Genomic DNA, 27,465 nt, shown 5'->3' with positions numbered 1-27,465 from the left:
CAGTTATTAAAATTAAATTATGGGGTTTTACGTGCCAAAACCCCTTTCTGATTATGAGGCACGCCGTAGTGGAGGACTTCGGAAATTTAGACCACCTGGGGTTCTTTAACGTGCACCTAGATACACGGGTGTTTTCGCATTTCGCCCCCATCGAAATGCGGCCGCCGTGGCCGGGATTCGATCCCGCGACCTCGTGCTCAGCAACCTAACACCATAGCCACTGAGCAACCACGGCGGGTATTTACCACAGTTATACCACTGAATTTCCAGTTCAATCTCTCGGTGCTACATTGTCTGGTCGTTTGAACCACCTAGTCTCATCGACGATTGTGAAGAGGGCAGCTGTTGCAGCTTTCTTTGCAATATAAAGAATTGTCCCGCACAGAACGCCGTCATGCTCACGGATTCCAAGTCTATAATTCAACAATTATCGCTTGGTGGGTCTTTAAACAAGTTATATTGTCTGTCGCTGGCTTTATTTGAACATATTATCAAATAGGACAGTAAGCGCACGGTTCAGTGGATACCTTTACGAGCTGATGTCGCATGGTGACGAAAGAGCGGATGCTGTTGCCAATGGGACCACCAACGGTGAATCACCAAGTTCCTAAAGGGTCAACTCGTTACCACTTTCGTGGACACCACCGCACCAGCCCCGTGTTGAGAAGGGACATGCCGTACCGAAGCCGGCCTGCTATACAGAGTTTGCGAAAAGGCCTGTACTGCATGGGCGTTTAAGGTCGGCCATGCTGGTTCTCTATGTTTTACTGAGGGCAACAAAGTGAACGACAGGGGGTACTTCATTTTTACTACCATAACTTTCGTGTTGAAAGGAAGAGGCATCTTGATGGCATCAGAAAAAGTGGCATTGATAATGCGCGTGCCCAAAATGCTTTCCTGATACATTGCCCGGAAGAACGGCAGAGAGTGCACAAGGAGGCATCATGCAACGTTGTGCTCCAATTTCTTACAGATACCGAAATGACAGACTCATGATAGCACCGTTTCCTGAAGGAGGAGGAGGAAAGAGAAAATTAGAAGGCAGGGAGGTTAACCAGAGTAACGTCCGGTTGGCTACCCTACACCGGGGGAATGGGAAAGGGGAAACAAAGATCACAGGGAGAGAGAGGAGGGCAGGAAAGAAGGAAATTGCGGCGAGTTCGCTGACGCGTGTGGTCTTACAGAAATTGCCTTAATAGTCACAGATGGTCGCACAAACCCGTCGTCCTTAAGAAACACAAAAGCGCCTTCACCGCTTTATGGGCCGACGGGCGATGGGGGCGGTGTTCCAGCTGCACCTGCACAGAAAGCGGCCGATTGTCCAGTTTTTGGAAAGCTTTGCCAAGTTCTTGTCTCTCTGGGGCATATCTTGGACAGTGGCACAGCAGGTGGTCGATGTTTTCTTCGGTGCCACAGACCTCGCATGCTGCGCTGTCAGTTACTCCAATTAATGTAGAGTATGCCTTTGTGAAGGCGACTCCTAACCAAAGGCGGCAGAGAAGCGCAGCTTCACGTCGAGGAAGTCTGAGTGGAGGTCGGAGTTGCAGGGAGGGGTTTAGTCGATGCAGTCGCGTAAGTCGTAAGTTCGGCGAGTTCCACTCTGTCACTGTGAGACTACGTGCCAGGTGTCGAAGCTGCCTTGCAGCGTCAGACCTCGAAAACGGAATTGGAACACTGTGCTCTTCTTGATGTGCTGTGCGAGCAGCGTTATCGGCGGAATCATTGCCACTGATTCTGCAGTGGCCAGGTACCCATCGAAAAACAACCTCGTGACCTTTTTGTTGGACATCATGGTAAAGTTTTTCGACTTCGTATGTCAATTGGTCATGACATCCGTGTCGGAGAACTGACTGCGTGCACTGTAATGCCGGTTTTGAATCACAGAACACAGCCCATTTTCTAGGTCTTTCATAATCAATGAATTCCAGTGCTCGACGCAGGGCCGTTAGTTCTGCCGCCATTGAGGTCGTGACATGCGATGTCTTGAAGTGCAGTGTCATTCCTCGCGTTGGTATAACCACGGCACCAGAAGAACTGCACGACGTAGTCGATCCATCGGTATAGATGTGCACGTGGTTGCTGTACTTTTCATGCAGAAGTAAGCTCAGCTGTTTTAGAGCAGGGGCCGGTAGATCTGTCTTCTTCTGTAGTCCCGGAATCATTATATATAATTGTGGACGGCTCAAACGCCACGGAGGAAACGCTGGCTTAGCCGCAGGTGCGTGCCCTGAAGTAAACGACGCACGATGTGCACTGACAATACCGCTAAATGTCAAGCAGGGCCTTGCAGCAGTGAGGCTCGCCAAGTGGTGGGAAGGGGTCCTAGCATAATGCCTGAGATGCATACGCATTGTCTCAACGGTAATGTGCGTCGTGATTGGGTAATCCTGCGTAAGGGCAATGGTTTCAGCCGTTGATGCACTGCGTGGTAAGCCAAGACATATCTTAAGGGCTTGGGCTTGAATACTCTGAATCGTACGCTTCCTGAAACGGACAGCTGCGCTCTGACGGAACAATTACCACCCCAGACTTCCAGGCTATATAGTCTCCTCTACCAAGTAATAATACGGCAGCTGCGATGTACCACTGCTAGGAACGGGACATGAACCCTGATGCCTATCCTGAAATTGTCAATCTATGGGTCGCCATATCACATAAGTTCTCATTTTGATGACCCTGAAGATGGCATAGACTCAATATTTTACTGAAAAGAGTACTTACAGCATCATTATACAGTCCAGCTATGTCTTACCTATAGCAGCGGCCACAGCGAAAACAGTCGCTGCGAGTCAAAACTGAAATGGTCTGGAATTTTGGAAGGATGGAAGCTAATATGCAGCAAGAACCGTATTTTCTTCGGAGCACGTCGTCTCCCGAATTTGTAGCAGCTGTTTCAAGGAAAATACGAGAAAAGTGTGTACGTGCTTCCATCGCTTGAAAGGTAGCTACGAGTAGTTGGCATGCCGCAGCCATTACGAGATTGCTTTATATACGAGGGGGGACCGAGAAATAATCGAAATTTTTCAAAATAAAATTTTTATTCACTTTTAATGGAAAAACAAATAAGTCGCCTTCAAAGTAGTCTGCTTGAGCTGCAATGCACTTGTAGATTCGTTTTTTTTTGTCACTGTTCGATGCATCTTAGGAACTGTTCATTTGTGGTGCTGTCGAGGGCCACTTGGGAAGCTGCTTTTATCACCGGTACATCATTGAAACGCTGCCCCTTCAGAATTTTTTGCGCCTAACCTGCAATTCCTCAGTCAAAATTCGTTGGCATGCACTTCAACTAATGCCTGTGCTCTATGATGACTCGTCGATTGACGTTGGGCGATCTTGTTTGATGGTTTGACGAATCAAATCCACATTTTCTTCTGACTGCTTGAAGGACGAACTGAACGAGGTTCATCTTCAATGCTCATTTTGCGATCTTTGAATCGACGATACCAGTCGCATATATGAGTATGGCTCAAGGTATGTTGCCTGAAGGCTTCTGAAAGCATTCCATGAGCATGAGTTTCCGTAAACGTTATTTCCAAAAGAAAACAAAATTTGATGCAGACACGCTGCTCTATAGGATCGCGCATGATGGTTTCGCAGACGTGTCATGTTTAACCAGTTCAAAGTAAAGCGATGTGCAGAATGACTTGCTTCTACGATGGCTTCCGTTAGAGTACTGTTAGCTGAGGGCTATAGCTAGCTACACCTAGTGGCAGGAAGTGAAAGTATGACAAGCGTGAAAAGGTAAGTTCGCGTTATTTCCGATCTCCCTTGTAGTTGACCCTCCTAGGCAGTCATTCCAATTCAGATGTTTAATATGGTTTCCTGGGTCGTAAATAGCTTGCAGCGAACTACAACGGTACAATGTAAGACTCACACGTTCATACAGAGCTGATTATCAACTGAGTATTCGTTAAAAATTGGCCTTGTAAACAATAGTGACAAGTCTTTCTTATCACAATTCACAATGCTGCTTGAAGATACTAAATTTATTTTCTAGAGAGTCACAATGAAGAGCTGCTGACACAATCAGTCTTGGGCAGTTCTATTGCTAATGCTTCTAATTTATCTTTGCTACTATCATTGCATCATCATCATTGCATAACAGCGCAACTGCTGTGAAGGCTTTGCTAGCGTTCCTAAGAGGTGTGGCGAGAATAATGTCGCGTTATTGATATGCAGCTGACATTAATCTCTTCGTTATTAGTGCTAATAGGGTTTGCTTTTCTCTAGTATTCTTTCATATACCAGTTTTCTTCGTTTTGGTATGCCGTTCTTTTTGCGCCATTATAAGCGCGATTTTGTGCTTGCGTATGCGTTTTACATTAGGAAAAAATTTTTTTTTTCTTGTGTGTATGTGTCTGTGTGTGTCACACAAACTGGGCCATGTCTGCTGGGGCCGTCCCTCTCCAGGGCCTTTTTTTTATTTTTTGTTGCTTGTTGAAAGTTGCTCTTCGTGTATTCTAGAAGTCTGATTCATCAAGCTTTTATTTCGAGCTATGCGGGAAATGCTATTTTACGTGTTCTTGCCTTGCTTGGTTTTTACTGTGCATTTTTAAAGCAGCTCACTACCCATTGCAGTTTAGCGAATTTCTTAATACCTGTTAGCACACACTGCCCTTGACATCATCCTTTTGTTCATACAGCAATCCAACGTTGCGGAGAAACCGACGAATATCTGTTGCCAACATCTCCACAGCCCTTAGAAACAAACAAGCAAAAAAGCAAACAAGAAAATAAATAAATAAATCCACCGACAATTACAATACTCCCTAATGCGAAATTTTAGTGTAGCTCTATACGTGTTTTCATTTCGCGATATATTGGCTGGCGCGGACAATCTGTCTCGTGCACTACGTCGCAAGCGGTGCGAAGTGTGGCGCGACTGCCTCGCTAATCGGGAGATCACGAGAGGCAGCGCGTGGGTGACGCGTGGGCGCGATTCACAGCAGCCGCCGCATGCCATCAGGGAAAAGACGACGCGCGTTACTCTGGTGCCATCTCGTAGCCATCGTGGCCGCAGAACGGCGTTACCCTTATCTTTTCACGCTTTCGCCATGCCCTCTTCCGCCACTTTCCGTCTCATGGTTTCACTGTGCCTCCTCCTACGCTTTCCTCCTCGCACTCTCCTCGCTTTTCATCCCCCGCTGCGCCGCGCGTTCGCTCTTTCATCTTTCGCTCTGCTCGTTCGCTCAGTTACGCTGAGGCACGCCTAAGCACGCAGACGCTCAACGCAGGAAGGACGCTTAAGAGCTGCGCTCTAAAAATAAATAAATAAAAAAATAAATAAATAAATAAACCCGCTGTTGGATTTGAAGACGATCTAGCCGCTGCCACCATTTGTAGGATTTGGAGGTCCTAGAGAGGAACTTGGGAGAAACTAGGCGTATAGGGTTTATTGACATTATTTACATCTTAGACAAGAGATACATCGACAGTCTAGCGTGACTCCCAAATGGAGCCCGCAAGACGAAGCATACAGCAAACGAGCACACAGCTCATGAGTACATTTCGAGCACGAGAACGAGCACACACTAGCAGCCGACAACAGCCGCTTATAACCACTCCGTTCGATGTCATCGTTCGACGTCATCGTAGAAAGTCCTCGTGGTCGCCTTTGAGAGAAGGGGTAGGGGTTTTAGACACACATGCCGCACAGGTTTCAGTGCTCTCTCTGAGGGCGGCCGACCTTTGCAGCGCAGTCGTCGTGGTATCCATTGTCCCGCGTCCCCGTAGTCAGGTGGTCACGCCCGACCCAAGCCGGCGCCTCTAAATTCCAGAGCGGACCTCGCACAGCGGCCTCCGCCACTGCACATTGTGTGGTGTCTCGAAAAGCGCATGGGGAGGTTCCGCCAATAACCTCCCCTCGAGAACTCCCCTGAGCTGACGCCTCGCCGCGTGGCGGCCGGTTATCCGCAGTTCTCTGAAGTGCGCCACCACCCCGATTGGATCGAAACACGTGCAGCGGGCTGAAATAACTTGCACGTTACCACCTTGGCAGGCCATTCCTAACAGCTCCTTCATGGCCCGGAAAATCTTGCCTGACCAGTGCTGGCAACCGCTGGGCAGGAAGAGAACGGCTTGCGAGCAAGAAGATGGCTTTGCTCTCTGCAACCCCTGCGCACTTGGAATGCCTTCAACCATCTCACAACAACTGGCACAGAAGAGTCGATCCCGGCAACACAATACCACTCAGCGTGCAAACGCCCGGAATCAGCTGTTAACCCACCAGGCTTCCTATAAAAATTTCAATGCAGGCCACTCAACTGGGAATCCCAAATTTTGCCCCAAAATTTCGTGCCGCCAAAGCGAGCGTTCACGTTCCCCTTTGAGTTCGACCAAACCTGACCGTCGCGCTGCACAAGAGTAAAGGTTTACGCAGAACTGAACCGAAGGCTCTCAACCACCAATACCCGAACATATCTTAAGCAGCCTAAGTTGACGAACAGCCTGTTCTTATCCTATCGCAGTGGCGTACTTATCGCACGTACTGGTGCCACTGAACAGTCTGGTCAACTCCAGAGGTACGTAATTACAATCGCGCTAGCTTTGTGGTCCCTATTTCGAACACGTGCTTTCGTCGCACGCAAACGTTTCATCACGCTTATTCACGTGTCTTTCTCTAGTCCAGTCAGGACACGTAACTTAACCGAGCAAATAAAGGTGCGTAACTCACGCACACCGCAGAACCCTTAAAAAAATACGTCTGCCATCAACTAGTTCTACGCACGCTCACTAAAGAAGACAATACGGCTGCCCTCAACACACACGAGCAACCCAGTCATAAACCTGCTTCCTTCCGTCCACACAGGACACGCGCTAAAGGAACTAAGAACGCTTTTTAGTGCAAATTACGCACTTACTAAAAACCTACGCGCTTAACCTTAGAAAATAAAAAAAAAACATAAAAAAGAAGGTTAACTAATACACACGCGCGTTACCATAGGCCTCTCACCGATAACCTTGACACTCAGGTTACTCACACACAAAAAAAGAGCCTGTCTACTCATTAACTAACAACTCGCTAAACTACAGGTTTACTTAAAACGCGTCTTTCAACTCTCGGGGCTTCTCAAACAAAACATAAACAAAGCTCATACCTTACATACTGAAAGAAACTGTAGTCTTAAATCGCGATATTTTTCAAATGCTCAAAAATAAAACAAAACAGCACTTTTTACTTCTACGGAAGCTCTCTTGGCCTCCCGTTCCAAACGCTTACGACGGACTCATACTTTTGAGCCATACTCGAAGTGGTCGCGGTGCAAAAGCTACTCTGGCTACCGAGGAACAACAAAAGGTCTGACTCACTATCAGCTCCTCCAGGACGTTACAGTCTCCTGCCAATTTGCGTCCTGGCGCCACGCTTTCCTCACGAACTCGACTGACCACGTCGCGACTCCTTATCACCTCGTCTCGTCCTGCCACCTTGCGCTTCTTTGTACTACACCCTGAACTTCGAAAAGAACGACGGAATGACGAGGAATATAACTGCCTCGTGCCCTTTGTCCGCGTCCATGCAGAACATGCTTCTCGGCCTCCTTTGGACCGGTGGCTAAAACGTGTTGGATGCGTCAACATCGTCAACGACGACAGCACCTTTCTTTTCCTGGCGCCCTGGCTTTTTGCGTCTGTCGCCGTCTTTGGCTGCGCTACTTTATTTACCGCTTTCTGATCTCTACGGCGCTTCTTTCTGCGGCCCTTTCTCTTTGTACTCGCTTTCATGTCGTCCTCTCGCGCCTCGTGCTGGCCGGTACACATTTCGTCGGCCCGGATCGGTCTCTTACCCGCACAGTCTGAATGATTCCAATCTAAATCATCGCTCTCGTGGCTACCTAGACTGGCGGAGAGCTGCACCAATCCCTGAACAATGCAGTTGTTTTCTCTTGAGTTACGCAGCTCGCAATCCTGAGAGCTGCCCTCAACTGCATCGTCCAGCTGGCACTTCACTTCGGCACGCAGATCTGACTCGACATGGGTGCCCGCGTCTGTCGGTCAACAGTACCCTGTACCTCGCTAACGACCTCGATACCATGAGATGCGACGCACACGCGCGGTAACTGTGCCAATTTGTTCGCAGCTGGCCTAGCTGTCTCTACAGTCCTCAGTTGGCACAGCACCTCGTCGCTCTCACTCTGGCCTTTAACGGCCTCTGTTGCCACTAAGGCATCGTTAGCTGCTAGCACTTCAAGTTCACCTATGAACGTGCTGCTACTCTCACAGGTACTACTACTTTCCTCGGCTTTCGAGCAAAATCTGCTATCTACTTCCCACTTTTGCTGCGTCCAGCCTACAGATTTCTCAAGCCACTGTGGACTTCGTGCTTTTAACTGCGGCAAATTTTTTATCTCTTTGTTCAAGGCTGCCATTTCTTTTTCAAGCTCTTGCCGTTTTTGCTCACGCTCTTGGCGTTTTCGCTGGCGCTCTTGGCATTCTTGCTTAATCGATTCCTGTTCCTGTCTTTTTCTTAGCATTCGGTTACCTAGGTTTTCGATTAGTTTCAAATCATTGCCACTTTGCAGAATAGACTTACGAATCTCTGATTCCGTCAAGTCCTCATCTGCATTTACCTCGAGCTCTTCACACAACCACAACAGGTCAGCTCCCGTCAAACACATTAGGACCATGGTCGCTACTTTAAGCTTTGGCTCTGCTGTCACACAATACTTGCTGCAATACTCACGCAAATCAGAATACAAGTAAAAGATCCCAGCGAATCAAATCAACAAACACAGAGAAATTGAAGCCTGGTAAATCTTGCAGCCAAAAGTCAGTTGCAAAAGGTGGTCAATCCCAAGTCGCCTCCAACTTGATCAGGATACCGGTCGGTCACCATGTGCCAAATTCCGTGAGCTGCCGTTGCTGTCTCTGAGTCATAGGCCGATCTACGAGCCATAGGCCGATCTATAAGCTGTAGGTCGATCTAGGAGCTGTAGGCCGATTCCACCGCTGTCAACCAGTTGTAGGATTTGGGGTCGGGCTTGTAGGACGATCGGAGGAACTTGGGGCGACTGGACTAGGCGAGCAGGGTTTATTTACATTATTTACAGTTTAAACAAGACATACATCGACAGTCTAGCGTGACTCCCAAATGGAGCCCACAAGACGAAGCATACAGCAAACGAGCACACAGCTCATGAGTACATTTCGAGCACGAGAACGAGCACACACTAGCAGCCGACAACAGACGCTTATAACCACTCCGTTCGACGTCATCATTCGACGTCATAGTAGAAAGGCCTCGTGGTCGCCTTTGAGAGAAGGGGGATAGGGGTTTTACACACACACATGCCGCACAGGTTTCAGTGCTCTCTCCGAGGGCAGACGACCTTTGCAGCGCAGTAGTCGTGGTATCCATTGTCCCGCGTCCCCGTAGTCAGATGGTCACGCCCGACCCCAGCCGGCGCCTCTAAATTCCAGAGCGGACTTCGCACAGCGGCCTCCGCCACTGCACATTGTCTGGTGTCTCGAAAAGCGCATGGGGAGGTTCCGCCAATTACCTCCCCTCGAGAACTCCCCTGAGCTGACCCCTCGCCGCGTGGCTGCCAGTTATCCGCAGTTCTCTGAAGTGCGCCACCACCCCGGTTGGATCGAAACACGTGCAGCGGGCTGAAATAACTTGCACGTTGCCACCTTGGCAGGCCATTCCTAACACCGCCTATACGAACGCCGCCATCGCCACGCCCAACGAAGAAACACCAGCTCGTTGTTGGCACATAGCGCCTATTTCGCCGGCTCTGTCTTCCCGAAACCGTGTCTGCTTCGCCTTCCTCTGGGGGGATTGCTAATGAATGGACCTGCCTTATTGTCGTCGACTCCAGCGCTGGCAGGTGATTTCAGCTTCCGCTTACTGGGCCGATACGTGGTGGGTGCCAGGCTGCTGCACCTGTGCTTTCGGCGATCGATGTCGCGAAGCGCACGCGGAGCCCAGTCTGCAAACACTCGCCGCCCTCCGGTCTCCTACTCTCTCGGCTTAAGCGTCGCGTCACCTGCACGCGACGCACACCATTTGGGCCTGGATTAATTCACCACCGGCCGCGGTTTTCCCAACACCTTGCGTTCACTTTTGGCTGCCGAGTAGCTCGGCGATGCAGTGATCATTAAGGGTATGTTTACAAGGGCCGTTCTGGAACATTACCTGTTGGTTGAGTCAGCGGCGTGCGGAAGCGCGCTGCCTAAAAATATACGCGGACATCGTCAGCGCGCGCGCGGCCTGCCTTCAGGCCTCCTCGCCCATTGCTCACGCGTCGCTTGCCGTCTTCAGCGGCCTCTCCTCGAGCGTCGTCAAAAAACAAACAAAAAAGAGGAATATATCGAGGAAAAGAAATGCAGCGAATAAAGACGCTGATCGTCGTCGCGGCTTCCGAATCTTGTCGAGCTAATTATGGCCAGATGCCGCCACACCCGGGGAGCCTAGGCACTCCGGCAACTATACGAGGGGGCGAGGGAGCGCGCGCTACCGCCGGCTCAAGGCCTTACGGCGTTGCACGTAGAGGCGTACGCCACTGCAGGTTGCCCTGAGGCTCTTTCGTGCTGCCCTACGGAAGAAGTCAAGGGTCTGCCTGGTCTGTCGCTTCACTGTGCTTTCTTGCAATGAAGTTAGAACAAGGCTTTAAATACGGGGGTGAGAACAATGATTTTCTGACAGGAAAATGGCGTCGCGTACCGCGTGATGTGGTATATTTATCATTATTTTTTAAAAGATAAGGCAAAGGAAGCGCTGCTTTCTTTGGCTAAAACCCTTTGGTGCAAATATGGCATTCTACTGCTTAGCATGAGGTCGCGGTTTTGATTCCCGGCGGAAATCAAAAGCGCTTGTGTACGAGCTGTGGATGCACATTAAGGAACCCCACATTGTCAAAATTATCTGGAGCCCTCCAATACGGCATTTTTCAGAGAAAGAAACCAAGTAAGGGAAGGCGGGGATGTCAACCAGGAACGCGTGTGGTTGACTACCCTTCATTGGGGGAGGGTAAGAGGGGGAATAGAAAGATGAGGGAAATACAAGACGCGGACACCGGGTAGTGAAAGGTGTTTAGAGAGGCCTGTCAATTTCAAACAAACAAAAACACACTAAAACACGAATCTGCTTTTATTGCCTTGAGGGCCGGCGAGCGTTAAGGTCAGTCAGTGATCAATAAGCGTGGTGTGAAGAACAGACACATGCATGTAGATGCTTAGTGAAAAAATATACGAGCTAACCCGCAGCTTCAACACCATGTCCCCCTTTCCGCTGCGTGGCGCGGTTCCCGCGGCGATCCTAACACTCCACACCTCAGAATAGTGATTATACGAGTGTTCTTTTGAATCCCCAGGGCGTTGGCAATTATGGCATACCACATGAACTCCCTTAAACAGCCTGTAGTCAACTTGACAGTCGAAGGCAACGTAGCCTGTATACTTTTGGCGTGTACTTACGTTGGCTGTTCGTATGTCCTCTATGTCTTGACCTCTCGTTGTTCCCTGGTAATGCGGACAATTCAAAGTTTTTTTTTACGTCGATTCAAAGTAATCACACAAGATATCGAATTCTTTTAAGCTCAGTAACTGGTTGCGTGCAGTTATGATTTAGGTATTTCATAAATCATATTTTTCTTGCGCGAAAACAGATATTTCGACTTCTGTTCTGTGCCGAGATGACCTCACTGGTCGGCTGTATATGGCGACACGGCGTTGTTTCAACTCGGCATTTCCGCCAGGCCGTTAGGACGTTGGGAAATTGTCTTACTGCGCTAGTGAACCCAAGTCACGGCTCAATTATGCACCCGTGTAGTTGGCCAAAAAACAGGGCCTGCCTCTTGCTTAGTATGGCTGGCTGAGAAAATCGGCGCCCAGCTTCGTCCCAACATTTTGCCAATCGTCGACCATTGTTCAGTGGCGCGTGGGTATCGAGTAACTCCAATGCGTTGCCCGCCAATGTGGATGCCCGTGTAATTAAAATCGAAGACAGCAGCACAAGCACAATAGGTCGTCGATGCACACCTTGCAACCGCAGGCATCGGTTGTGGCATTCATTCCAATGAATGTTGAATATGCTTTGGTGACGGCAACTCTTAGCAGCCTCGTCACAGTCGAAGCACAAGAAAGGTCTCACATCTGAGTAGTCCGGGCGGAGGTTGCAATATTAGATAATGGTTCAGTGTATGTGGGCTGGTGCGCCTTGTATTTGGGGTAGTCCACTTGGCTAATGAGAACGTGCACTCGAGAAGGCGAAGCTGCGCCGCGGTCTGCCCTAGAAAATGGAGTCAGCACGCAGTGGTCTTCTTCATGTGATGTTAAAGTATAGCCTTGTCGGCGTAAATATAGACAGTGATGCCTCAATGGTCTGGTAACCATTGGAAAGAACACTTCATGATCTTTTTCATTCACGTGGTGGGGGAGTTCCGCGTTATCTTATGTCAGCTAGTCATGAGTCCCACGTCGGAAGATTGGAGGATTGACTGCACACATTATAAAGGCGGCTTGAAGTTGCAAAACGACAACCCAGTAGTCATGGGTGGATGGTAAGACGGTAGGTAATTAAGATACAGTATTGAGAGTGCCTCAGAATCGAACGTGTAAAAATTAAGTTTTCTACTCTACGCTAGGCGCCGCAACGTATATATCGCTTACGCAGCTATTTCTTTGCTGCATGCTTTCCGCTCTGGTCGTAGTTGAAACTGCGATGAACGGGGCCTCGGTGCAGGACATGCAATGCCTTCGACGGGCCGTTTTTGCTTTATTGTCGTTCTCGCCGTTGAGTCTGCGCATTTGTTTTTATTCTCACTATAGTAGAACACTGAGGACACGTGTTAGCTCGAATAACGAAAGCGTGGGAAATGGTGTATAGGTAGTGTGGATTACGTTTTAGCTCGTCGCTGGTGTTGACCTGTTCGCAGTTTTGGGGTCATTGCTGATATCAAATTGCATGGCGCAGTCTCCTGTGGCCCTGAATTTAGCAAAAATGTACCTGCCCGTCCGGCCATGTCCTGTCTTGTGCTGTTTTGTCCGCGAGAAATGCTGCACGCGTTGAAAATTTCCAGGAAATATTGCAGATTATTTTAGCCCAATTTCGTGCATTCTGGCTCAGGTGTCAACGCAATATTTGTTTCGCAAAAGAATGCTACAGAAAAAGAAACGATTTGTCCCCGCCCGGGATTTGATCCCAGGCTTATACGAAGCGCTTATTAGAAGTTAACGTTATTAACTTTGTTACACTCTGTGATCGTTTAACTGTCTACCGCAATACCCGTGCTTTCAAAACCATCAGGTCGCTGCTAAGTCGGCAGCAAATATGATGTCGTGCTTTAGTTTTGATATCAAAGGCAATAGGCCATCAATTTCCAGTTATCGTGTGATATACTGTACATTGCAGTAGCGCATCGCGAGGACGCTTGATGTGAAACCCTAATATAGAATCATTACTGTCGTAGCCAGGAGGTCACGTTCCCCAAAACTTATTAATTCTATATCCGAATAGCCGACAGTGCCACCTGCAACTATTGGGGTTCCAAATAAACTACAGGGTTACTTCTATGTCACTGCCAGGGCAGACTGTCCGAAGTCATCGATTATAGCGAGGCGCCATCCAGCACATGTATTCTAGTTATAATAACCTGCAGGGCAGAGACACAGAGGCATATATGGAAGGCAGAGTGTTAACCAGTCAGGTGTCCGGTTGGCTACCCTACGCTGAGGGAAGGGAGAAGGAAAAGAGGGAGAAGGGAGAGAGGGGGTATAGTGACGTGCACTGACAATACTAGAGTCAAAGCCGCTGGGGCAGTTCTAATGTTAACAAGGAAAGTTGAGAGAATACTTTGGATCATGCAATGAGCAATGGAAAGAAATAGTTTAGGCGTAACGGGGACGCATGTATGGCTGTATAGACCACAAATATGATCACTTGGCGCAAAACAAGGAAGGACGCAAGGGGAACAAGGGGAGCGCTCCCCTTGTTCCCCTTCCGTCCTTTCTTGTTTTGCGCCAAGCGATCATATTTACGGTCTACTCAGCAATATGAACCGACTAACCCAGCAACATGTACTTCTGGGCATATATAGACGGCGTTGAGGATTACAGATCTAAAGGAAGAAATACAGTCGGGTCGGTCGGTTAGAGGCTCTGGCCGCTGTCACTGTAAGAGAAAACACGCCACACGCCTGGAAGCTCCAGAGGAGAAGTGGACACGAATTATGGATACAAATAAGAAAAGCTAACATGCGCCAGCGGCTATAATAAATGTGCATGAGCTTTAAGGTCACCACCGCCGCGCACCACCATCATCATCAACGACAAGCTCTCAGAATTTAACTAGAACGAAGTCATGGATTTTAATCTCCTTTACTCCGTTTTCAAAAGTCTTGAGAAGTGATTTATTTCCCCGCTAATCGATGAAGGGAAGAAAAAGTTGTGTCAACATTTTAGACCTTACGTATCAATGGCAACTGGACGGCAGTGTTCTTTACTGAAGAAATTACGAGTTCTCTTCGACTTAAGCGCTAGCAATTCGCTTGTCACATGAGGAACCCCTCTGGCCACAGTGTCAGTGACGCGATTTGTTGGGCAAACGTGTCCTGCGCAGCCGTAGCGAATGGCTCGTGCGCTTCAATTAGTGCTTCCCCTTTACTCGTTTCCGGCTGAGAGGTCGAGAAGCGTGTTCAGCACCCTCTCTAAGCTTATTACCGCGCCCCTCCATAAGCCGTGCCGAGTCGGCGGCCACGGACGCTTCGGTAAGGCCTGTGTCACTATGGATATTTATCATGGGCTTAGAACTAACGAGATACTTATGTAACGTTCAAAACGTTATTGTTTATTTATTCAAACTTCAGTTAGAAAGTATAATCCAGCAACTTCAGATGTCTACGATGCGACGATGGCTTCAGGAAAAAATGTCGCTAATGGCCTGCTCACGCTTAAACATGTTTCCCAGCTGCTCGCCAACATTTCCTTCAGCACTTAGCCAGGGCGTTAGTCAACATCTGTTTTGCTAAGCATCCTGTCCCACTGCGTAATGGCACTGGGAACAATGTAGCTTATTCTGACAGCCTAGGGGAGGAAAGAGGATCGGTGCTGTTGGACGAGGCGATGGTAGGACAAACACATGAGGCGCTCTTCTTATCTTGGGTATATCTATTTATGCGCACACCTTGCAGCACGCGCTATGATGCCCGGGTACAATCTTTGTTTGTTTGTTTGTTTGTTTGTTTGTTTGTTTGTTTGTTTGTTTGTTTGCTTGCTTTCTGCGTGAATGGGAGGTGCATTCTTCGTGGCAGGAGCCATATAGACAGAACTTATTTTTTTATTTTCTTCCGCGCTTCTTAGTTGCATGCTGTAAATTAAAAAAAGTGCATATGGGCTTGGTCGCCTTCTAAACCACGTCCCAAGCGACACCTCTACATACTATATGTTAAAGGGACCCTGTAACACTTCTTGTACATGGTAAATAAATTGTAAATGCTAGACGTCAGACAACGCTGCCGTGAACACAGGAGACAAATATTGCTCTCTTCCAGATTCCACGCAACAGGGAACGCACAATCTCGCTATAAAATTGTTCATGCTTTCCTGCAGCTTCCTCGAACCCCTGCCTTCTGAACTGCGCACGATGACGCAATTGGGGTCCTTGTAAAACTATTGGCTGGATTTGTGAAAAGATCACAACAAATCATTACTTTATCGAAGCCCACAAACACGTATGCAACGCTAACACTGTTCACATTACTTCCCGTATTTAAGAGGTACAAAATTCTGTTGTCCTTTATAAGTCTCGACACACAAATTCTCTTTCGTACTTCCGGTATTCGGCGGTTGTCGTCTGCTCCATTTGTGCTGGATCATTCACAGCGAAAGACCGCGGCGTCACTGAAGTTTTGCTGAACTCTACCGCAGAGTGTGTCTGCATGCGTGCTGCAGAGGCGTCTTTTGTCTTTGCACGCAGTATTTGTGCCCATCCAGACTCAATGCAAGTAGAACTGTCATTGTTAAATGTTTAACGCTGAGTTTCTCGTGTTGGAAGTTGTTGAAGTTTAGTGGAACGCGCTTCACAAGCCGCGTTGCTGAAAAATATCAAGAACCAGAGACGCCGCTGTGAAGTTGTTGGCTGCGAAGGCAACGTCAACGATATCAGTGCACTGCGTTCGTTGCCCCAAAATGCGCAGCTTCTGCCAGCCTGCGTCCCAGCAGCGAAAGGTGGCGCAGCGTCTCTTCACGTTGCGCTGTGGTGCCGTCTGCGTACATCCTTCACGCGCTTGAGTCGCCGTCACAAAGCGTGGTCTATCATTGCACAAATATCGAAACCGTACAAGCACTAGCACGGCGCACTGAACAAGTAGATCACGAAGAAAAGCCTATCAGTTTCTTTGAACACATTTGGAAGCCACAGCTAGAGCAATAGTTCTCACAGTGGGAATATATAAACTGTATAGTAGCTCAGCCGCAACTTGTGGGACCGCGTCTGAATTCAGCGAGTCGTACGTGTGAAAACCGGAGGTAGTGACATTCATGTGCACACCACAAACAAAAATTATGCTACATGCCATGGTGGCGGGCCTTGGGTGGAGCGTTGCGGTCACAGCCCCGTTCCACCGTCGCCATGTACCCTCCACAGTATAAGCCGTTGAAGAAGGAGCAGGGACATGCACCAGGAAAGGAATGAAGGGCTATCTTTGATTGCCGATAACTCCACTTCTACTGAACGCATTGAATTTTTTTCGCTGCAAAATATTTCTAAAGTAGTGACCTTCAATGACATGCACATTTCACGACTTCGTTCAAAGCTGTTGGAGGGCCCCTTCGAGCCCGACTGAACGCGCACATGTGCGCGCCAGCTGCCTATACCTTAATTATGGGGTTTTACGTGCCAAAATCACGATTTCATTATGAGGCACGCTGTAGTGGGCGACTACGGAATGATTTGGACCACCAGGCGTTATTTAATGTGACCTAAATCTAAGTGCACGGGTGTTTTCGCATTTCGCCCACATCGAAATGCGACCGCTGTGGCAGGGATTCAATCCCGTGACCTCGTGCTTAGTAGCCAAACCCCATAGCCACTAAGCAACCACGGCCTATGCCTTAAGGATGGCGATCTTCGCAACATATTTTGCATTCTATGACTTTTTCTCAAATGACTCCATAGTTTGCGTCAGTCAGAAAGGAGTTGCCAAGAAAGTCCTTATACGGTCTAGAACCATTAATGAAGTGGCAAGCTTATGTCACGCAACTATTGCGGTATTTGATTACGACCACGTGGATCTTCAATATGATGAGCGTCTTCGTGAAAAATAAACAAAAAGAAAACATTGGAGATGCGAGATTTTTGTAATGGACTATGGCGTAGGGCGAGGAGAGGGGAAAGAAATACAGAGAGCAAGACGTGAAATTATTTAAGGAAGGAAAAATAAAAAAGAAAAACTGGTGCCGCTAAGATGGAGCTCGTTTAAATCGGTGTTCCTGATATTGAACGACAGGTTTACGCTGGTGCGTAGTTCTGGACGCAGCGCCATTGGAAGCGAAATGCCTGAAGATTTGACCTAGCGTGAATATAGCTTCGGGCCACTTTCCGGTGGATGGCAGTCTTTTCTATACCATGACTTTTCGCCTGCCCTATAGAGTACCGCAGAATTGATTTGAATAAATGGGAATAAATGTGGTTAAAAAAAGCAAAGGAGAAGCAAAATGTAATGAAGGCTAGAAGCGAATCAGAAGGCCAGGCGACCGTTACGGATACATTCATGGCGAATCATAACCGAAGCATAAATTCAGCGAAACAAAAACATAACCAAGAAGCCCCGACTCTACCTACAGCTTAAGGACACGCCATGCCAGCATTACCATGTCACCAAATAAATGGTTGTCATGAAGCCCTTAAAATTATGATATTTTTCTAATAGTCAGCTTGCAGCAACGCACTTCCTGCGGTCTGATACTGAACCTAAAAATAAATGCTCGGCGATCGAAGGGCGCAGATGGTGAGTGCTATTCTTGTTCTAAGCTCTCGGCTGAAGCTTGACTAGGTTTGTCGCTACACTGCACGCGAAGATTTTGGATTCAAACTCTCTAACCGAATAAAGGCAGCCCGAATAAATGAAAAGAACAACATTACAATCCCCCTAAAATTCATTGGCGTTTTATTTTTTGCAAGTATCCCCTGGGAGCTTTAATATTGAAACCGAGCTGCCGGAGGCGAATTAAATTCTTTTGTATAGCGACTGCTGTCTGGGGAACGCCGTTCCGTATTCGAGTGCCCGTACAAGCAAAGGTGCCACTCACGACTATTCAAGAGAGAGAGAGAAAATGATAAATGAAAGGCAGGGAGGTTAACCAGGACTGAGCCCGGTTGGCTACCCTACACTGGGGAAAGGGAAAGAGGGACGGAAAGATTTAAAAGAAAGAGAGAAAGTCCACGTGAGATATCAGTCGGTCACTCAGTCCGGATCACAGACGCTTACTCAATCCGGTCACTTTCAAATGTCGCAGCAGCGCTTTTGTGGCCTTTTGTAGCTGTGATATGCGAGGCCATGATCCCAAGATCTTGTTCAAGGTGAACGGCTTTCCATCTAGCTGATTGAGAGCTGTGCAGAGGTCTTGCCTTTCATTTTCATAAGATGGGCAGTAGCACAGTAGGTGTTCTATGGTTTCCTCGACACCGCAGGCATTGCACTCGGCGCTATCAGCCATTCCAATCAGAAATGCATAAGCATTTGTGAATGCGACGCCCAAACGTAAGCGGCACAGCACTGTTTCCTCATTTCGCGGAAGACCTGGTAACAGCCGCAGTTGCATAGAGGGATCGAGGGAATGCAAGCGATGGTGAGTGAATTCAGGTGTGTGCCACTTCTCCAGTGTCAAAGAGTGCGCTAGCTTGCCTAAGTGTTGGGCTGCGTCGGTCCGCGATAGAGGTATTGAAACAAGGGTTGCTCCCTCGTGAGCTTTTCTAGCAGCTTCGTCAGCGAGGTCGTTGCCGGAGATACCGCAATGACCAGGCAGCCACTGAAACACGACGTCGTGTCCTTTCGCGATCATGTGATGGTGCATTTCTCGTATCTCCGACACGAGTTGTTCACATGACCCGCGACGAAGAGATGCTAGAAGACTTTGTAAGGCCGCCTTCGAATCGCAGAATATAGCCCACCGATTAGCCGGTTGGTTATTAATATAATCAACGGCACCTCGGAGGGCTATTCAAAGTTTACCGCTGAGCTAAGCGCTGTCGTTATTAATTATCGCCGGGAATGGATAGCAGAAATTGATGTCTCTCGCCAATCATAATGCTTGTAAAATTTTGCTAGTTTGCTATGTTGTCATTTGTCGTTACTCGTCGGTTGTCTGACGTAAGTGCGCCTACCCTGAGGAAGTTGTGATGCAGATGCTTGACGATAGTAACCAGTGCTTCTATTGTCGCTACGGTGAATGGGTGTAATTTACTTTTGCTTCTAAACTTGCTCTTCAAGCAGAGTGTTTAATGTAAATTTTTTATTCGTTAATTCTGAAATTTTTTACGCACACGAATGAATAGTTAAAACTCATGACTAGTTGTCGCTTACGTTCTTCGCTCGACTTGTGCGAGACTTTGTGAGTCTTTCAAAAGTTTTATTTATATACTGATCGATCTCGTGTTACAAACCACTACGCGAATGGAAGAAGGATCAATAAAATATATTCAAGCTTGTCCAAAACGTGTGACTCGTCACATTTCCGTACAATGAAGTCGTATTCGGTATTCGAACGCACTTGAGTCAGGTTTGGTCAAAACGTCGTTCATCGGTTTACTGTGTTACTAATACATTCCACGAAATTTTATAGATGTGCTGATACCATGAAAGTTTCGACGATAAGTGGATTTACAAATATTTTATTGTAGATACATTTTCAATTTATTTATTTCAGTTACATCTTTTTCTTTTCTTAATGTCAATTAGGATATCGGCTATCCCCGTTCGCTCTCTGATCCACACCACTCTCTTCCTGCCTCTTAGCATTACACCTCACATTTTCCGTTCCATCGCGCGGTCCTTTACTTGTTCTCTAGCTTCTTTGTCAACCTCCAAGGTTCTGACCCATATGTTAGCATTCTACTGAGCTACCGTGGCTGGTTTTGTTCTTCCCATGATTTGTGTGACCTGTTCGTTCAATTAGCAAAGGTATATCATTTTGCCTCATTATCGTATCGCGCGCGGATAATTTTGCAAGCATTTTTCTATATGTGGGTACGTCGAATCAAGTTGCTGTGGTGTAGCGAATACTCGTATTGCCGGGTTATCCTTACATGGCCTGTCGTGGCGACTCAGTAGCTACACTGTTCTGCTGCTCAACACGTGGCCGGAGGTTCGATTCCTGGCCGCAGACCTTCCCCTCCCTCCCCCCCCCCCCCACACACACACACAGACACACTACGGCGTCTCTCATCGCCGCAGTGTTGCTTTCGGACGTGAAAACTCCATTAATGAATACCTTAATGAACTATAAAGAATGCGAGCACAACTTTTATAAGGAGTAAAGTCTGGCAGTATGGCGGCAGTGCCCTGTAATGGCATATCATTGTAAAAAATTTTACACCCTCAACGGTGTTTTCTTGTCGCACTGGTAACCCCTCACCATTACGGCATTACAAATATTGATAGAGGACGAGAACGAAGCTCCAGCTAGACGCGCAATGACCAAAGGCGTAGTTGAAAACTATGTAATCCTTCTGACACCCTTGGGCGCACAGAAATATCAGACAAGAGCGTTTCATATCGCTCGCTGTGAAATTCTCTTGGGTATTTCTTTACGCCCAAGGCTGTCAGAATGATTACATAGTTTTCAACTACGTCGTTTATCAACGTACGTCTAGGTAGGGCTCCGTTGTTGGCCTCTATACATTTTTCTAAGGACTTACCGTAATGGTAGGGGTGTTACCAGTGCGACCAGAAAACACCCTTAAGGGTGTAAACATTTTTTCGGCGACCTGCGGTCGATGCGGTCACGCCGTTAAACACTGGCACGAGCTGTAGCGAACATATCCGAGAACATTACCCACGTGTTGAGCATCAAGCTTTGGTCTTCATTTTACACCGCGCTGCTTAGCTTGTACTGCGATAACAAAAAGCATGGTACATAAACGATGCTTTGTTAACATTTGGGCACGTTAATCCCCTGCCAAGTACATTTTGTGCCTCGGCATGTCGCGTGTCTCTTTCGCTGTGTACTTCACAGAGAGAGATCAAGGAGAGGAAATGCAGGAAAGTCAGCGAGGCCAGCGCCCGGTTTGCTAACCTACATTGGGGGTAAAGAAAAGGGGGAACAGAAAATAAAATTTCGAGGACGCTTAAGCTTCGCCTTTAAGAGTGGGAATCGATAGCATTCAAAAATCCCTGACTGCTTCTCACGCTTCCCGGCAACTGCAGCGTATGTAACCGTAATGTTTGCGGGGAAACGCTCGCGGTGAACACTATGCACGAAGGCAGGCCTTCTGGTAGAAACGCCGCCTCTTGCGTGGGCCGCGATGCGGCGGAGGCGAGCACCATCTGGAAGTGTTTCAAGTAAACGGGCGCGCCGCTACGTAGACGCCGAGATATTCACGTGCCGGCGCGCGCAAATGGCGGACGCCGTCGGCGGTCTCTGAATTGTTGAAACGCTGGAAAAGGTGTTTGTTTGATTTTTCGAGTAACACAATTATGTTTTCTCGCATATTCAAATTACAGTCCGAGAGCTATTATGTCTGTAGGTTGTGTATGTGTTGTACTTTAGGATTTTTCTACATATTTTAGCTTGAGAAATACAATTAGTTGTTAGTTCAGTAATTTCCTTGTGCCACATAGAGGCCCTGGGTGTGGGTGGTTGCAAAATATATTTTGCCGAAACAACGTCCGACGCCGATACCAAATTTTCTGCTACGCGAGCTCCTTAACGCTATCGCGTTAATAGGTGTCTTTCACACATATCTAAAATACGTATGTGATTTGTGGGGCAAGATCAACGACTCCGTATGAAGAATTATTGAGTTGAACTAAACATGCAGATATAATTGGCAGCGTCTATGAACCAAATAAATTTTATTGTAGCTATACCTATGGAAACCGGAGCCGTTTTGCGTCGTCATACATTTTCCGAAGCGTGTTAGGCACCGTTAAGAGTTCTCAGTGAGTTTTACGCAAAATACTGTACTTTCATGGCAGTCGATTTACGGGATGTTGTTTTGCCTTTTCTTTTTCGTATACATAATTTCAACAACCAGAAGCGGCTTGCTGTGACGACTTTCTGGGCCGCTATTTTGTAGCGATGCCTTATGCCTTATTCTATGTTATTCTTATCATCCACCACACACGGCCGCCTGATCCCGTTGATAATGTGGGCAGACCGTCGCTCTGACCACTGGCCAAGCGCGAAAAGCCTGAAAAAGCATAGAATCGGAAAAGGCCTCGCTACAAAATACCGGCCCAAAATCCCCAGTTAACCTTACCTACGACAACCAGTAATGCCTAATTAGCTCGGAACATAATTGAAGACACGGAGCTGATAGAGCACCGGCCTTCCTGAGTCGCTGTAAAGAAAAAGATAAAAAAAACCTTTGTGCTCGCTTCCTACTTTTGTGACACTCGCACATGCTGGCACCGTGGTGCAGAAATACACGCCCGAACGCCCGCATGCGCTCTCGGAAAGTTTTCGTCGAAACGCTCTAGAACGCACGGGAAAGGGGGGGGGGGGGGGGTGGACGCTGCGGGCGGGCCGTCAATGCCTCGCACGTTATCTGGACCAGACTCGGGCACAACGATCGGCTTCAATGGCTGCCCATGTTGGCGTTGAAAAGCGCGCTCGGTGTTTGGCGCGTGTTGACCTATAGGGACGAGATCCGGCGCTCGCTTTCGTCAGTCGGCATCGGAAACGAGCGCGGCTGCCCGTCCTGACGGAAACGCAACCTCGCTGTTGGCTGCTGATAAGCCGAAGCCACCGCCGCCGTAGCGGCAAACTGCCTTCGGCATCCCACGGTTTGTGAAAATTGAGATAGGCCCAGTAGCTTTATTAGGCAGGCAAGCTCGCCCTCCTCTATTTCCTCCTCGCCGTTCCACCCGTGGGCTTTTGTTAAACAGCCCAGGAGTTGCAGGTCCGCCTCCTCTTCGGCTCTTGCGTCCGCGCACGCTGTAGAATGCTGTGCAGGCGAGCCTCTAGAGAGCGCGTGGGTCACGTGCGCCATGTGGCGAGTGTGAGCCAATTTCTCGAACTAGATTAGATCGCATGATCTTGTCATGCCCGTCTTTGTACGACATGCTTGTGTGCACCGATTTGCGCATTCATGACCTTGCGCGAAAAAAAAGAGAATTCCTGAATACACTGAGGCACGGCTTACGCTATGTCTTTCGCACTTCACCATCTGTTGGTCGCCAGTACACGTTTCATAGGCTTGTGTAGGAACAGCAGGGCGTTGAAAGCTACGGGTGGATTTTGCCTTCATTTGGTCCTACCGCTCTGGGTTTGAGCCCCAGCAACCTCTGTGAAGGTACTTTCGATTTTCTTAGCGGGAGAATAAGAATTGCATGCTATATTATCTCATTTCTCCTATTATCTCGTTACTTTCTGCCCTAACATTTATTTACTTAGTACTCAGTACATATCTACACCGGGTAGTACTTATTCAAGAATATTTAATTTAATTTGTTGCATCTTATATTCCTCAAGTTTTATTTACATTCTTGTGTCTTAATAGTATAGCTTAATTTTTGGGACCTCCCACTTCTCCATTCCCAAGCGAAAGGTAGAAAACCTGATCCTGATTATTCCCTGGGTTTCCTTCGTACCTTCTCTCTTTGATCCTGATTCTTTCCTAAACACTTCCTTTCGTCACCCTCTCTTGGCCGATGACCCAGAGGGAGTTGCGCCAATACACTGTAGACCAACCAGTCAACCAAAGACATGCCGACAGCCTTTGATGGCGTCTGGTTCCGGTTGCATCAGAGCAGTAACAGTTGGTTACGTGTCACTGAATAGAGCCAAGAAAGAAGGTGAGCAAGCCTGCAGCAGAGGACTAAAACGGACAGGTTGGATGTCCGCACCTTTTCCAGTGCAGCTGCTGAACCGCACATCCAACTTGTGGTTGCTTGTGATATGTGCCACCCAATTTCATAATTTCGCGTCACCCAAAAGTTTCCATAGGCGGCGAAACTCCAGTTCTGCATCTGATATTCTAAAAAAAAAGAAGAGAAGATTAGCATCCTCTAGGGCTTGTCTCCAAACAATAATCGTCACGGCGCGAATACTGACGTTCGAAAGACTACGGCCACTCCGGGCCGTCCCTTCTTTTGGAGAGCTGAACGCCAATAATTCGGAGACGGTGTTCATTGCAAGGGAAGCGGAAGATTCAGCAGAAAAATTCAGTGATCATTTGTTGGATTGATTTTTAATAATTCTACGTCCCGTGAAAGTTCATTTCTAGCCAAGCAAACTTTTTTTGAAACATCAGAAGAAGAAGAAGAAGTTTATTTACCACATAAGTACACTGATATATACAAAGCGGTAGGGATGGCAGGATAAAAGCTGCATAACGGCAGCTTGACTAGCAGAAGGCGTCGCCAGGCTGAAGCAGCGCGGAAGATTAGGCTGCCCAAACGCGCAGGAGAAATACGCCGTTCGTTCGGAAGTTGCTGGCGCATCGAATATGCGTTGCTTGAAAAAGGCGGTGACCGAAGAACGAAATGCTATTTGTTTTGCTACTCCGAGGTTCAGAGGGAGCGTCGCCAACGCGAGACGCCGCAACAGAACGAAGCTAGACTTGAAGCGTTATGAGCCATGGGTTTGTGGCAAGAGAGAGCAGGATAAATAAAAGACAGAGAGGTTAACCAGGACTGAACCCGGTCGGCTAACCTGCACTGGAGAAAAGGAAAAAGGGGAGGGAAATATCAAGTGAAGAAGAGAAAGTCCACTGTTGACGTCACCAGCGGAGTGATAGTTTTCTGTTCTATATCACAGACGGTCACACAGTCCGACAGCCTTCAGAAATCGCAGCAGCGCTTTTGTAGGGTTTTGCAGCTGTGATGAGCTTTGTCATGGTCCCAAAACCTTGCACAACGAGAAAGGTCTTCCGCATAGCTGGTTTAGAGCTGTGTGGAGGACAAGCCTTTCATTTTCAAAAGACGGGCAGCAGCACAGGAGGTGTTCTATAAGCTCTTCGAGACCACAAGCATTGCACTCGGCGCTATCGGTCATTCCAATCAATAATGAGTGCGCATTGTTGAATGCAACGTTCAGGAGTAAGCGACACGGCACTGTTTCCTCCTCGCTTCCGGGTAGACCAAGTAACAGTTGCAGTTGCACAGAAGGGTCGAGATAATGCAACCGATGGTGAGCGAAGCGAGGTGTGTTCCCCTTCTACAATGCTATATCATGAGCTAGCTTACTTTGGTGCTAAGCTCCGTCTGTACTCGATAAAAGTATAGAAACGAAGTTTCTTCCTTCATTTTGCTTTTCTAGTAGCTTCATCAGTGAGGTCGTTGCCGGAGATACCAAATCAAAGATAAAGCAATTAGCATTTACAATTTGCCTCTGCTTCAAATGAATTCGACAAATAATCTCAGTCAATATTAGTTGCATTCTCGTCAAAAAATTCCTCACAGTGTGCTTTTTGGAAATCTTGAGATTCACTCAAAAGAAATGCCTGGTGGTCGATTTTGTTATTGATGGAATCCCTCAAATGCTACCACATTGCATCTCTCAGCCATGAGGAGTCCGTGGATTTTTTTGCCTTGTAGTAAGTGAACAATTTTGATTAATCGCATAAAAAGTGCTTCTTGAACCATTGATTAACTGCCCGTACTAAATTGCGTGCTTTTTTATCTTTATTTGGAGTACACAATATCGTCCTGCGCAACTGCACTTCCCGCGAAAGTAACGCCGAGCAATTTATACTGACAGAGGAGGCGCAAAATTGTAGTGACAGATGAGTTCACCAAATCCTGTTGGATTTAAACACTTTTCCACGTGCCCACAAGGCTCGATTCGTGAATTATTACTTATTTTACATAAACGACGAGGAATAAAGAAGGCGCTATGCACCAGCCAGAATTTCGCGACTTCTCCAAATGCTAACCGCTCTTCGTTAATGATGGACGGACAAACAGTTCCGCATCAGCTTCCTTCGCTCTATACCAACACAGCCCTTTTGAGAACCCATCTTTAGAACCACTTCTATATTACATAGTCTGACGCGATGGCGGTTGGAAGCGGCAAATGTGTGCATGATGCATCGCGGTGACTCAGCGGCTTTTGTGTTACACTGCTGACCAGAAGTCTTCGGGTTCGATACCCGGCTGCGGCGACCGCATTCCGATGCAGATGCTCGTGTACAGTGCTTTGGGTGCACGTTAAAGAGCTCCAGATGGTCAACTTTAATCCGGAGCCCTCTAATACGGCGTCCCTCTTAACCCACTGTGCCGTTTCGTGACGCTAAGCCTTATCATTTATTATTACTATTATTTTTAGATGTGCTCAATGCTTATATCAGCCGACATTGTGCAAGCATTGTGCATTGTGCGTTCGAACCAGTCCGCAACGCTTAACCAAGCGTTGCGTGGTTCGGTGTATCCTTGAAGATTAGGTGATTCACTCGCCACAAAACGCTCGCCGTTCACGCTCTACGAATTAAAGCGAGTGAATCTGTCGGCAATAGTGAGCCCTCGCAGGTACGGAAAATACCGCCTGATGTTTCAATGCCCTGGCTGTCTTTTACAAAAAGTTTAGGCAGAAGAACTTTGTTCGTCCTGCTTACGTAACTTCCGCTTGGAGAGAGAGAGAGAGAGAACGGGAAAAGCACGGAGGTCAACTGACGAGCGTTCAGTTTGCTACCATACACAAGGGGTAAGGGAGAGGGGTAATAGAAAGGGGAAAAGAGCGAGAACTGAGTGCACGTGGGAGGATGCACAGGGACGCTATAAGCGGCCTCTCAAACCGGTGCACTTCAAGTACTGTACTAGTTCACGAATCGCTTTTTGTGCCAGTGACGGGTGGGGCCACGGCCCGAGTATCTTTGACTCAGAGAACGGTCTCGAGTACAGTCGGTTTAAGGTTGTCCAGAGGGCGAGGCATTGGACAGTATATCATATTTACCGCAACTGTGTTCTTTATGTGTTCTCTTCCGCTGTCCCCATCTTTAGTTGCGTTCAATATGATATGCAGCAAACACCAACTAGGCCAAATTGAAGTTCTTCTGGAAGCATTAGACGTCGTAGCGAGGACAGATGCCTAATAGGTGCTCCATGTATTCCTCGCACCTACAGGAGTTGTACGTGGGACTATCGGCCATCCCCATGCAATAGGAGTAAGCGTTCCTAAACGCCACTCCCAGCCACAAGCGGCACAGCAGCGTTGCTTCACCGCGACAAAGGCTAAATGGCAGTTATAGCCGTAGTCCAGCTTATTTACTCGGCAACTGAAGGCACTTGGATAACTCCAGAAAACTTTTGTCTTTTTTCGTGCAAGCAGACGAAGTTCCCTGGCAGCGTCCGTCCTCGTCAAAGATCT

General features: G+C 47.8%; 1 protein-coding gene across 1 annotated transcript in view; it reads left to right on the top strand.

Moving 5' to 3' along the window:
* Positions 1-27,465, top strand: part of LOC126545441 (uncharacterized) — a 265,594-nt gene that overhangs the window by 136,426 nt on the left and 101,703 nt on the right. The window lies entirely within an intron of this gene.

This window comes from Dermacentor andersoni, chromosome 1 (genome assembly GCF_023375885.2).
Source record: "Dermacentor andersoni chromosome 1, qqDerAnde1_hic_scaffold, whole genome shotgun sequence".
Taxonomy (NCBI): domain Eukaryota; kingdom Metazoa; phylum Arthropoda; class Arachnida; order Ixodida; family Ixodidae; genus Dermacentor; species Dermacentor andersoni.
This window is presented reverse-complemented; position numbering and strand designations above follow the sequence as displayed.